The 12,996-nt window shown below is 41.7% G+C and overlaps 1 protein-coding gene across 1 annotated transcript in view; it reads right to left on the bottom strand.

Annotated features, from left to right (window-relative positions):
* The window catches only part of SMAD1 (SMAD family member 1), a 70,291-nt gene extending 61,366 nt beyond the window's left edge, over window positions 1-8,925 (bottom strand). The window contains exon 1 of the mRNA XM_048847481.2: window positions 8,741-8,925. The gene's annotated coding sequence lies outside the window, so the exon portion shown is untranslated. The remainder of the gene's footprint in view (window positions 1-8,740) is intronic.
* Between the last annotated feature and the right edge of the window lie 4,071 nt (window positions 8,926-12,996).

The following is a 12,996-nucleotide window of genomic DNA, read 5'->3' as shown; positions in this document are numbered from 1 at the left end:
ATACCTAGAGAGACTGATAGGAACTCAGTCTTGCCCCCAAGTTTACAGAAAATTACTAAAAAAAAAAAAAGAACAGCAAGAGATTTAACAGTTTCAGCCAGTCCTAGATTCACTTCTTGCTCACCTATGCTTTGGAAACAAATATGAGAGCCTCCTTTCCACTGTATCTAGGAAATAAGCAAGTTGTAACCTGTATATTTTTTTATCCATTAATCAAAGCTGCTTTACATGAGAGTCTTTAGCCATGGGTGCATGCAAGGTAGGAAGCTTTCAATTTTAACTACTTTCCACCTCAAGCCACACTGAAACCTAATTACATAAAGAGTGCAATGTATTGGTAGAATAAAGATAAATATGCAGTTCATTAACACATGAATGTGAACAAACAGCAAATGTTTCTCCTCCTCCCCCAAACACGTTTACATGTGGAAACCACAACAGGATTCTTCAGACATTTCACATCTAAGCGAACTTTTCTGCTTAAAAAAAAAAATGGCTAGGTACTACAGTTAGTTTACTTTGATTCATTTATCTATAATGACTCTCTACCTAAACAATTTCATTGAGTCACCTTTCTATTTGACCCAATTAATTGCAGCAGGTTTAACATTGAACACTGCAGATTTTAAGCAGACAATTCATGTACATGCACACTAAGATGGCATATTTAAGTACAAGAAACTCAAAGATTTACTATAACCTAACGTAGTGAATTTAAAATAAGCCTCTACTGTAGAATATGCTACATATGCAATGTACTGCAAATACTGCTTATTTAATGTCTTATATAAAATGTTTAAAATATTCATATTATACAAGTTTGAAATTACATTAGTATTTGATTCTTCAATGTGCCTAATTTTGTGTCCATAAATAAGACTATAATCACATAATGGTAGCTAGTACCAGCTCTATTTGTCCCTCCCCAATTTATCTATATTTTTTCCTATAATTAAAATGGCCACAGTAGTCCTAACAATACACTGTGGCCTCATCCACACACAGAAATTGCATTGCTTTAATGAGTTAAAAAAACCCAATTCAGCTAAATCAGTGCAAAGCCCATATATTAGTGTAAGCTAACCTGATATAACCCAGTTGAAAAGTATGCCTATGCAGGGCTTGCACTGGTTTAACTAAATAAGTTTCTAAATAGATTTTAGTTAAATTGGTTCAATTTATAGGATTAGACAATGCATTACAAAAGTTGGCTATAAATTCTGAAACTCAATTTATACTTTTATCTGTTAAAAAAATAAAAAACATCAAATACTGCATTTGGACTTTCCTTATCACAAACGTTTTGTACCCAGAGGTAAGGTCTGTCAGCTTGAAGCTGTTCACAATCACTCCTCTATTCAACCACATTATTGAGTGAGGAGTGGGAAAACAAATGAGGCACTATCAAATTATCAAGATAAATGTTTTTAAACGCATACCCATTTCTAAATTATGCAATACTATTCTGATCACTTTGGTGTAACATTTTTAATAATTTCAATGACAAAACTTGCAAGTTAAATAAATATTTTAATTTATACTTTAGACTGTGTTAGACAGTTCTAATTAAGACTGTCTGCATTAACATATTTAGATAATCACATCTGTTGCCATGTACGAAAAAAGTCCCTCTTCTAAGCATAAAAATATGAAATAATGCTTTAGAAATTACTGGTGAACCACATTAATGATTTACTCATATGCCAAGTCAGCAGTAACACTTGCCTTTGGATAATACTGCTCTGAACAGTACCTAAATATAATTTTATAAAGGCATGTTTAAAAATAATTTTCTTTTCTCCTTGTATGCCCGACAAGGCCATGTCTACATGAGGAAATGGACCAGAACAGCTCCAGTATAATTTAGGGGTTCTGGAATAACTCCCCATGTGGACACTCGATTCCTGAATAAAAGCAATTTTATTCTGTAATAGTAACTTCACTTCCAAAATGGAGTAGTTATTCCACAATAAAGTCACTTTTATTTCAGAATAGAGCATCCACATGGCGGACAGGGGTCATTCTGGAATAGCTAAATAAGAAGAGGTTTCAGAGTAGCAGCCGTGTTAGTCTGTATTCGCAAAAAGAAAAGGAGTACTCGTGGCACCTTAGAGACTAACAAATTTGTGCCACAAGTACTCCTTTAAATAAGAATAGCTATTCTAGAATAAATGCCAGTCAATTTTCCCATAAATCTACAAAAGAAATTTAACTGAACAAATAAACACTTTCTTACCACTGATCTAGAATCTTAATTATCTTGCAACTGTTTACCATGTTAGGTATTTCATGCACAATATTGCTACACTAGGCAGCCCGGGAGTCATATCACCACAATGTTAAACTGTCATTTCAATGGAAGACAAGTACAGAGGTGGTGCACCAGTGGCCACATTGTTAATATTAAAAGATCCCAGGCACAAAAGGCATGGCTGTGCAACTAAGTATGTAGTTCAATGCTCTGTACTATGAGCAAAGGCTAAAGGAAGTGGTAATGTTTAGTTTGGAAAAGAGGAGATGGGGGGGGGATGATATCCATCTTGAAAGGCTGCCATTAAAAAAAAAATGGAGAAAAGTCGTTCTCTTTTGCCACAAAGGACAGGACAAGAGGCAATGGGTTCAAACTACAGCATAGCAGATTTAGATTAAATCTCAGAAGAAACTTCCTAACTGTAAGAACAGTAGGACAATGGAGCAGACTGCCTAGGGAGATTGTAGAAGCTTCTTCACTGGAGGTTTTCAAAAGGAGACTGGATCTGTCTTGGATGGTTTAGACAAAACAAATCCTACATCTTGGCAGGGGGTTAGACTAGACCAGTGGTTCTCAACTGGGGCACTCCAAGCAGGTTTTACGGGGTCCGCCAAGCAGGACCAGCTTTAGACTCGCTGGAACCCAGGGCAGAAAGCCACAGCCCCACTGCAGGGGGCTGAAGCCCAGGGCCTTGAGCTGCAACACCTGAGGTGGAAACAGAAGCCTGAGCAACTTCGGTTTGCGGTGCCCCGTGGTGTGGAGCCCCTGGCAATTGTCCTGCTTGCTACCCCTTAATGCAAGCCATGGCTTTTATATGCAGAAAACCAGTTATGGTGGCACAGCTGGGCTGTGAAGTTTTTAGAGCATGTCTGGGGGACCTCAGAAAGAAAAAGGTCAAGAACCCTGGGACTAGACGACCATTGGAGTCCCTTCTAATCCTTTGTTCCCCCCAAAGACTAGTTATGAGAACCACACTTCATCATCTGCCTTTGATCCAATTCAACTACGCGGCACATTTTAGAGCAAACAGAAATGTGCAAAAACCTGAAGTCACACTGTGTAAGTCTACACTGCATCTGGGAGTGCATCTCCCAGCCCAGCTCCACAGACTTGTGCTAGTAAGGCTCACACTAGCAAATTAAAAATTGCAGCTGGGGCTGGAGCTCAGGTTCTCAAGCCTGGAGTTGGGACCACTGCCTGAGCGACTACATCAAAGCAACATCTGTCTACACAGCTATTGTTAGCATGCTAGCACAAGCCCTAGTACCACATGTCTGTGGATCCAGTCTGTGAGGCTCATTCCCAGATGCTGTGTAGACGTACCCTTAAAGTCTGTTAATCTGGGCTCTTTTGCATTCCTTGGAATTGGACTGTTTATTTTATGAAGCGTTTGGCTTTTCTTCCCTAAAAGACAGCTTCCTTTATGCAAATGAACATTTGTTCTCCATTGAGATTGTAAAAAGAATAAGGTGCCACAAGTACTCCTTGAGACTCACTTCATCGGAGCTGTAGCTCACGAAAGCTTAGGCTCAAACAAATTGGTTAGTCTCTCAGGTGCCACAAGTCCTCCTTTTCTTTTTGCGAATACAGACTAACACGGCTCTTACTCTGAAACCTGTCACTGAGATTGTATATCTCTGTAGTCAGCCATTACCAGTAAAATTCTCAAAAAGAAAAGGAATACTTGTGGCACCTTAGAGACTAAACCAGTAAAATTCTGTCCCTCTTCCCCCTCCATGGGAGTATTAGCTTTAAAACCAGAGGCCTGTTCTACACACAGTTCTTGTGCTGGTATAACTATTTCAGTTTGGGATGTAATTTTTTTTTACCAAGGTATTTATAACAATACAACCCTTTATGTAGGTAAGTTATATCAATACAAAGGGGCCTTATACCCATGTAGCTTATGCCCCTTCCCATATACTGTCATAACTGTGTCCACACCAGGGAGGTTACACTGCTTTAACTAGAGTGGTTGCAACTTGTGTGTAGATGAGCTCTAAGACACTGACATCTTAACAAATCAACAAAGTTTCTGTTTTAAAATGTACTTTTGTTTGGCTTTAAAAAAAAAGCCCAACACATTTAGAAACTCAAGAACAGGAATCAGAAAATCTTTATAAAGAACTGGGTGGTTCCAATTATTTCAGATATCCTTACACACACACACACACAGAAAGTAAAAGGGCTATCTGAATATTAATATTAAGAATAGTTCTTCAGGAACTGGAATGGAAAAAGACAGTATAACTGGGCAAGTTAGTCATAAAAAAATAAACCACAAATAAAAAGAACATTAGAAGAGTCACTTCATTAACCACAAGGCAGTCTTTGTGACCTCATGTCCATTTTCACAGGTTTTACAGTTCTCCTTTCAATAAGGTTATTTCATTAGTCTGTTTCACCACAGCACAAGAGAGCTCCTTATCCACATTTTACAAATATTTCTCTGAAAAATGGGCTTCAATGCTTTACTTCCAGCTCAGAAAGTAGCTTACCTAAAAGGGCATCTTGTTTTGATCGGACTGAACCTGTAGTCTAGTCTCTTCAATCTTCCCGTAATATTCTATTGATTTTCTAGTGCTTTCTATAGCCTCTCACAAATCCATTTTAATCTGTAGTTATCACAGATAAATATAGATAGATGCAAAAATACCTAGTTTCTCCCAATTAGAGATCATATATGATTCAATGATGTTCACACAAGTCAAACCAGACAGCATTTAAGTCTACCACCACGAAAATACCAAACCAAAGGACACAGATAAGAGCCACAAGCAGGATTTGCCATGTGTGCATTGTGAAGCTTTTACTATCAGTACAAATAGCAAGAAGATTTAAGATGCTTAACATACAAACAGTTAGTTTATGCCATTAGAAACTAGTATGCCACAGATAAAACAGATTTTTTTCCTGTAAATAGTTTAAAAATCACAGTTGCCTTAACTAAGGAAAGTAGTGAGCTATTGACAAGCAGGATTTAAAATCAATTAGTTTTAAAATAGGTTTGGTCATATAATTCAACATATACCACTCAGTTCTACAGAAGCATTTCAACAGAGACACATTCAGAGTCACTGTAGAAAGAAAAGGAGTACTAGTGGCATCTGAGAGACTAACCAATTTATTTGAGCCTAAGCTTTCGTGAGCTACAGCTCACTTCATACATCCGATGAAGTGAGCTGTAGCTCACGAAAGCTTAGGCTTAAATAAATTGGTTAGTCTCTAAGATGCCACTAGTACTCCTTTTCTTTCTGCGAATACAGACTAATACGGCTGCTACTCTGAAACCTACTTCTAGTAGGATAAAGATCAATAGTAGACTGGACAGAGTGTTAAACCATTTGCCCGCTTTCACCACTTCGCTGTTGGATTGTGTAGTCAGCTAGTAAAGCCTGATCATTTTTGAACCTCGAGAACTGTATAAAATTCAGCTTTTCCCCCACCCAATAAGAGAGATATGGTCATTCTCTGTTTCAATTGTTAATGACTGGGAGAAGGAGGTTAATAGTCAGGGTACCTCTGCTCACATATTGCTCTTCATAATTTCAAATTCTCTTTATATAAAATGTTTTAAGTTATACACATGGTGCTCTCTGCATCCCCATTTTTGAAGCAGAACAGGCCATGCCACACATGCTTGCTTTGGTGCCCCCATAATGTGGTTTAATTATGATGACTGAACTAATAGGCTCATATCACAGACTTTTACAGGTTGACCCCATGTCATTCTGATGTATCATTTTGCACCAGTTCAGTGCTGTAAATCAATTTAAGATCTCCAGCAGGCTGAAAAGGCTGGTAATGATGCTTTCTCTGCAGTCTCTGGGGACTCCACATTATACACAACTTACATTATTTATAAAGCTGAGGAGATGCCTCCATTAGCCTTATAAGACTACAGAAATGAAGGCTTTTGTATACACACAACTTGGACTGGGTAGTGCACACTATTGTATTTTAAATATGGTAACATTCAAACTTATTATTTCCTATTTTTAAAAAACAAACAAACAAACATGGCTTCAGTCTAACTTGCACCCATAAAGTGGTTCAGAATTTAAGGAGGGTCTGTAAAAATCACTCCAGTACACACAAAAAAGGCATAGCAATGTTATTAACCACTGTATCACTTTTCTTTACATTTCATCCCTTTAGGTACTAGTTTGAACTCAAAACTATATTTATCAACTTCCAAACACTTGAATTGGTAGACACTGCTTATACAGAAACTGAAGGATCTCAAGCTGTTTATCTAGTCTTTTTCCTACACTGTACTGGATCAAAGAGTACAGAAAATGAAAAGTAGACAGGATAGCATAAGGAAAAAAGTGTATTGGATTACATACCAAGGGAATGGAAGGGTCAAAACTAAAGCAAGGACAAATCCCTACCTTTAGGGTAACCTGATCTTGCCTTGAACTGATCCTTTCTGGAGACCGTGTAAGGGTCCTGGATCACCCAACTCCAGCAAAATCTTTGTCAAGCTCCAAGTTACAGTGTGAAATGAATTACAAGAGGAGAGTCTGAACAACAGCACAGAATTATCAAATATATGGGTTAAGTGTTATTCATCTTAACATTAAAAAACCCTAAAGACAGCCACTGTAAAGGAGTCACAAAAATGAAGTATTTAATATTTAAACAAGGAGCAATGAGAATCTTCTACCAACTGCCCTGCACAGAACTCCTGTCCAGACTGATATATTTTACCTTGTGAGTTGCAACTGGAAGCAAGTCGCCAATAAATTTAATGTAGTACTTAGAGACAAGATTAAAATCAGTTTTAACACAGCAAGTTCCTTTACAGGATTCATTCACTGTTTGACACACGGAGGTGTGGGCACGTGGCCACATGAAGACTAGCAGAATTTTAGGTGTCTGCTTATAAAGAAAAATAATCTCTGTGCGTTCTTAGCCTCAGTTTTGAGCTTCATGTTGTGTAATGTACAAAATCACAAACAAGCTAAGTCTTACAAGGAAGGAGAAGTCAGAAGAGGCAAGAGTTGACAGTTTTTATGTAAAAAGAAAACGAGTACTTGTGGCACCTTGGAGACTAACGAATTTATTTGAGCACAAGCTTTCATGAGCTACAGCTCACTTCACTTAGTCGCTAAGGTGCCACAAGTACTCATTTTCTTTTTGCAGATCCAGAGTAACACGGTTGCTGCTCTGAAACCGGTTTTTATGTATAGAGCGGTCTGAAACATAACCTTTTACCTAAAATGCTAATTTCTAGAAACACAATATCCTACTATGTCTGCCATAAACTAAGGATGGGCATATATTTGCTTCTATATGAAATGTACACCAATGAAAAAAAAAAGAATTTGATGTTTCTGACAATCCAATATTCCACCCAAGAGAAGGGTTGCGCCCATTCTTAGATGCAATGAACATCAGTTCTTTTTCCCTAAATATATCTTCCAAAAACTAAACTACAAATAAGCATATGCTCTACAAGCAAACTGCAAAACCGGCCTGTACATCTTCTGTAATTTTATAAACTGCTAACAAAGGGATAAATATTTTGCTTCTTACTCCATCAAAGCTCCCACTGGCTTCATTAAAAATGATAGGGTCTGGCCCAGCTACTTTAGAAAGCATGATTGAACACTTGCGCATGGACATATCTTAATAAAATTTAAAGGTACATCTCAAGCTGGATAATCTCATTCTGTACAGCAGAAGTAAATTGAAAATCACATTGAGAGAAGGAAAATCACGTGCATCCAAACCTCCTAATAATCAGAAGATTTTAAGTGAACTTTCCTTGACCTCTAAACAAATCTTGTTGCAAAAAGCAAATGCATTCGGAGGGACAAAGATTTGGAGTAGCCAAGTCATTAGAGAAATGCTTTTCCCAAATAAAAACAAAAGGGCATTTGCCTTGTGCTCGCCAGAGCTTTACAGGAACCGTTGCAAGTTTCTCCCACTTGGCTGTGAACACAATGGGGCCAGGACAAGAGTCTGAGGCAGCAGAAGCCCCAGGAATAGGGTTTTCTCATGAGAAAGGGGGAAAGGGAGAAAGGAAGAGGGAAGGAGAGCGCTCTTGGCGGCTCTATTTTTAATTCCTCCAGCCCAACAAAGAAATCTGCCCAGAAACTTTAAACCAAAGAAGGCAGCAACGCTGAAAGCACAGAAGTCACAGGTTTCTCTCCGGGCACCCGCAGAGACGCCATCATGCTGGAGAAAAACCCTGTCCCCCTCCAAAAAAATAAAAATAATAAAAAATCCGTCCCTCCCTACCCCAAACGGTGGTGAAAAGAAGAAGCCCGGACCCGAGCCCGAGGTTGGAAATAACCGGGGGAAGGGGGAGCAACAAGGCAAAGCGCAGCCACCATTCAAACCACTTCCCCGGCGGCAGCAAGCCCTGCCCGGCCCCGGCCAGCCAGCAAGCCCCAGCACGCGGGGGGTGGGGGCTTGGAGGGCCCCGGGCCAGGCACAGGAGGCGGCTGGGGAGAGGGCAAAGAAGCGCAAAGTTGTTACCGGCTGCTGGGCGGCGAAGCGGGCAGAGGAGGCACCGAACGCCGCGGCCGCTCGCTGGCTCCCTCCGTCCTCCCCTGGCTGCTGCTGTTGCGGCTGCAGCCGCCAGGCAGCCCCGCACTCGCTCTGCCTCTGCGCCTGGATTGATCTGGTCTCACTGGCGTCAGGCAGTCGGAGCCGCCCAGCCTCCACTTACCCCACTGCCAATATAACACACACACCAGGCCGGCGAGGGATCCTCTCCAAATTCCCACCCCCGCCAGCAGCTGCAGCTGCCTTGGGGCCCCTCTACAAAGTACTGGGTCGTGCTCCCCTTGCATTGCCGGCTTGGTTTGGTTTGTTAGCGCCAGCCTCCAGCGTTCAAAAATCACGAAAGTGACTTAAAAAGCACGGTTTAAAAAAAACCCCAGGAATATATTTGGGCTACTTTTTATTTTCCATCTGGTTTCGCAGTCTATAGGGTACACTTGCCTCACGTTTTCAAATGTGTCCCTGCAAACATGAGGGCTAGTAAAAAATGTATAGCTTTAATAAAATTAATTATTATTGCAGCTGATATTCTCACAACAATCTCGTGTTTCCAGGAGTTGTGGCCCTGATTCTGCAGTGTAGTCCATGCCCAGGCAGAGATTCACCACCACGGAGCTCGTGCTGGGCGCAGAACAAAGTTGGTGAGGAAGGAGACTGAGAGCTTGTCTATACAGTGAAATTGCCTGGCATAACTTAACCTGTATAATTATATAGCTATGGTAAAGCCAGTAAATTTCTCCATGGGCAGCACAGCATGGGGAGGAGGTGACCAGCCCTCTGTGAAGAAAGAAGTGGTTCGGGACTATTTAGAAAAGCTGGACGAGCACAAGTCCATGGGGCTGGATGCGCTGCATCCGAGAGTGCTAAAGGAGTTGGTGGATGTGATTGCAGAGCCATTGGCCATTATCTTTGAAAACTCATGGCGATCGGGGGAAGTCCCGGACAACTGGAAAAAGGCTAATGTAGTGCCCATCTTTAAAAAAGGGAAGGAGGAGGATCCTGGGAACTACAGGCCAGTCAGCCTCACCTCAGTCCCTGGAAAAATTATGGAGCGGGTCCTCAAGGAATCAATTCTGAAGCACTTAGAGGAGAGGAAAGTGATCAGGAACAGTCAGCATGGATTCACCAAGGGCAAGTCATGCCTGACTAATCTAATTGCCTTCTATGAGGAGATAACTGGCTCTGTGGATGAGGGGAAAGCAGTGGACGTGGTGTTCCTTGACGTTAGCAAAGCTTTTGACACGGTCTCCCACAGTATTCTTGCCAGCAAGTTAAAGAAGTATGGGCTGGATGAATGGAAGATAAGGTGGATAGAAAGTTGGCTAGATTGTCGGGCTCAATGGATAGTGATCAATGGCTCCATGTCTAGTTGGCAGCCGGTATCAAGTGGAGTGCCCAAAGGGTCGGTCCTGAGCCGGTTTTGTTCAATATCTTCATTAATGATCTGGAGGATAGTGTGGGATTGCACCCTCAGCAAGTTTGCAGATGACACTAAACTGGGAGGAGAGGTAGATACGCTGGAGGGTAGACATAGGATACAGAGGGCCCTAGACAAATTAGAAGATTGGGCCAAAAGAAATCTGATGAGGTTCAACAAGGACAAGTGCAGAGTCCTGCACTTAGGATGGAAGAATCCCATGCACCGCTACAGACTAAGGACCGAATGGCTCAGCAGCAGTTCTGCAGAAAAGGACCTAGGGGTTACAGTGGACGAGAAGCTAGATATGAGTCAACAGTGTGCTGTTGTTGCCAAGAAGGCCAATGGCATTTTGGGATGTATAAGTAGGGGCATTGCCAGGAGATCGAGGGACGTGATTGTTCCCCTCTATTCGACATTGGTGAGGCCTCATCTGGCGTACTGTGTCCAGTTTTGGGAACCATACTACAAGAAGGACGTGGAAAAATTGGAAAACGTCCAGCGGAGGGCAACAAAAATGATTAGGGGACTGGAACACATGACTTATGAGGAGAGGCTGAGGGAACTGGGATTATTTAGTCTGCAGAAGAGAAGAATGAGGGGGGATTTGATAGCTGCTTTCAACTACCTGAAAGGAGGTTCCAAAGAGGATGGATCTAGACTGTTTTCAGTGGTAGTAGATGACAGAACAAGGAGTAATGGTCTCAAGTTGCAGTGGGGGAGGTTTAGGTTGGATATTAAGAAAAACTTTTTCACTAGGAGGGTGGTGAAACACTGGAATGCATTACCTAGGGAGGTGGTGGAATCTCCTTCCTTAGAAGTTTTTAAGGTCAGGCTTGACAAAGCCCTGACTGGGATGATTTAGTTGGGGATTGGTCCTCTTTGAGCAGGGGGTTGGACTAGATGACCTCCTGAGGTCCCTTCCAACCCTGATATTCTATGCTCTAAGTATTATATTAACCTAATTTTAAAAGACAAAGAAATTGAAACACAGAGAGGTTACAAGGCCCTGATGCTGCTAACACTTTTGCACAGGAGTAATTTTACACATGTGAGTAGTAGTCCTGGATTACTCACACATATAAAGTTACTCATGGGCGTCAGGCCATGTCTACATTTTGGGCGCTAAAGTGCCATAGCTACACTACTGTAAGCCCACTGTATAGACACAGCCTACAGCAAGGGAAGGGATTTTTCCTTCACTGTAGGAACACCACCTCCCTGAGCAAGAGTAGTTAGGTTGACAGAAACATTCTTACGTCCTTCTACACCAGGAATTATGTCAGCATTGCTACCAATGGTCAGGTGTATGTAGATTTTTCACACCTCTGAGTGCTGTAGCTATGTCAACCTAAATTTTGAGACCAAGCCTCAGTATCTGCAGGAACCTCACCTAAATGACTTGCCCAAGATGACAAAAGAAACCTGTGGGAGTAGAACCTAAATTGTCTGGCTCTCAGGCCTCTGCCACAAGATCACCTTTACTCCCATACAGATTAATAATGGAAATTCAGTTACCTGTCTGGTAAACAGACATACAACCAGTGTAATAAACACAACATTGGCAGACGTGGGAACTTTGGTAAAGGACATTGGGGTGCCCCTCCCCGCAATGCAAGAAAAGTATCATGGGTTCTTTAAGGTCCACACAAAGCGGCCAGGACCTTCCTTTTAAAAAAAGGGATCATCTTGGATTAAATTTTGTATTTTAAATAAACAAGTCCCTACACCTGTTACCACTTGCACCTTCTATTATTGAAGATGAATGGATTCTAATAATCCAGTTTACTCTGACCCATTTATGCTGTGTTTACTTTTTATACTTTATTCAATTTGGACAATTAAATTAAACCCCTCAGGTTTCCCTTTCTGGTCTTCATGCATCAGCAGAATGCTGCAATGTATGAGTTGAAAATACTACTGTGAAATGCTTACATCCAAACAAAATAAAATGTTTCAAATTATTTTTCAGTGTAATGAAAACATTTATGAATAGAGAAGTGCAGAAGAAGGATAAGCTAATTACTCTATATTATTTGCATTGTGGTAAAACCTATAGAACCAGACAGGGGTCAGGACCCTATTGTGCTAGGCATATACGCACAGAGATAAGATAGTCCCTACCTCAAAGGTTTAACAATCTAAGAACACCATGACCAGATCCTTGAACCTAGGTGTTGTCCCACTGACTTCAGTGGGCCCCAATGGGCAGAAGAATCTGCCCATACAGTCCTCACTGTAAGACTGGACCCAAAGGAGATGTGACAAGAAGCTAATTAGGGACTAAGCAGCGCAGTTTGTCAGATGTCTTGTTAAAACCACAATTTTTGCTATTTTGTGAGGGGGAAGCTTGGGGTTTGTTTGTTTTTTGTGAGGGGGAGGCGTGTGGTGTGATGCAAAGGCGTTATAGTGCTTTCTATTATTTAGTTAACACTTCTTTGAGGGATAGGGAAGGTCTAGGTCGGGGTAGCCAACCTGATCCTCAGAAGGAGCCAGAATTTACCAATGTACATTGCCAAAGAGCCACAGTAATACGTCAGCAGCCCCTCCTCCCCCTAGCTCGGCCCCCCTCCCATCGCCCCAGCTCCCAGTGCCTTCTGCTCACCAGCAGCCCCGCCAATCAGCGCCTCTCCATCCCTCCCTGCACCTCGATCAGCTGTTTTGTGGCATGCAGGAGGCTTGGGGGGGGAGGGGGAGGAGCGAGGGCATAGCAGGCTCAGGGGAGGGGGCGGGAACTGGTGGAGTGGGGGCAGGGCCTGGGGCAGAGCAAGGGGTTGAGAAGTGAGCACCCCCGGCACATTGATACGGTAGA

This window comes from Caretta caretta, chromosome 4 (assembly GCF_965140235.1).
Source record: "Caretta caretta isolate rCarCar2 chromosome 4, rCarCar1.hap1, whole genome shotgun sequence".
Lineage (NCBI taxonomy): Eukaryota > Metazoa > Chordata > Testudines > Cheloniidae > Caretta > Caretta caretta.
This window is presented reverse-complemented; position numbering and strand designations above follow the sequence as displayed.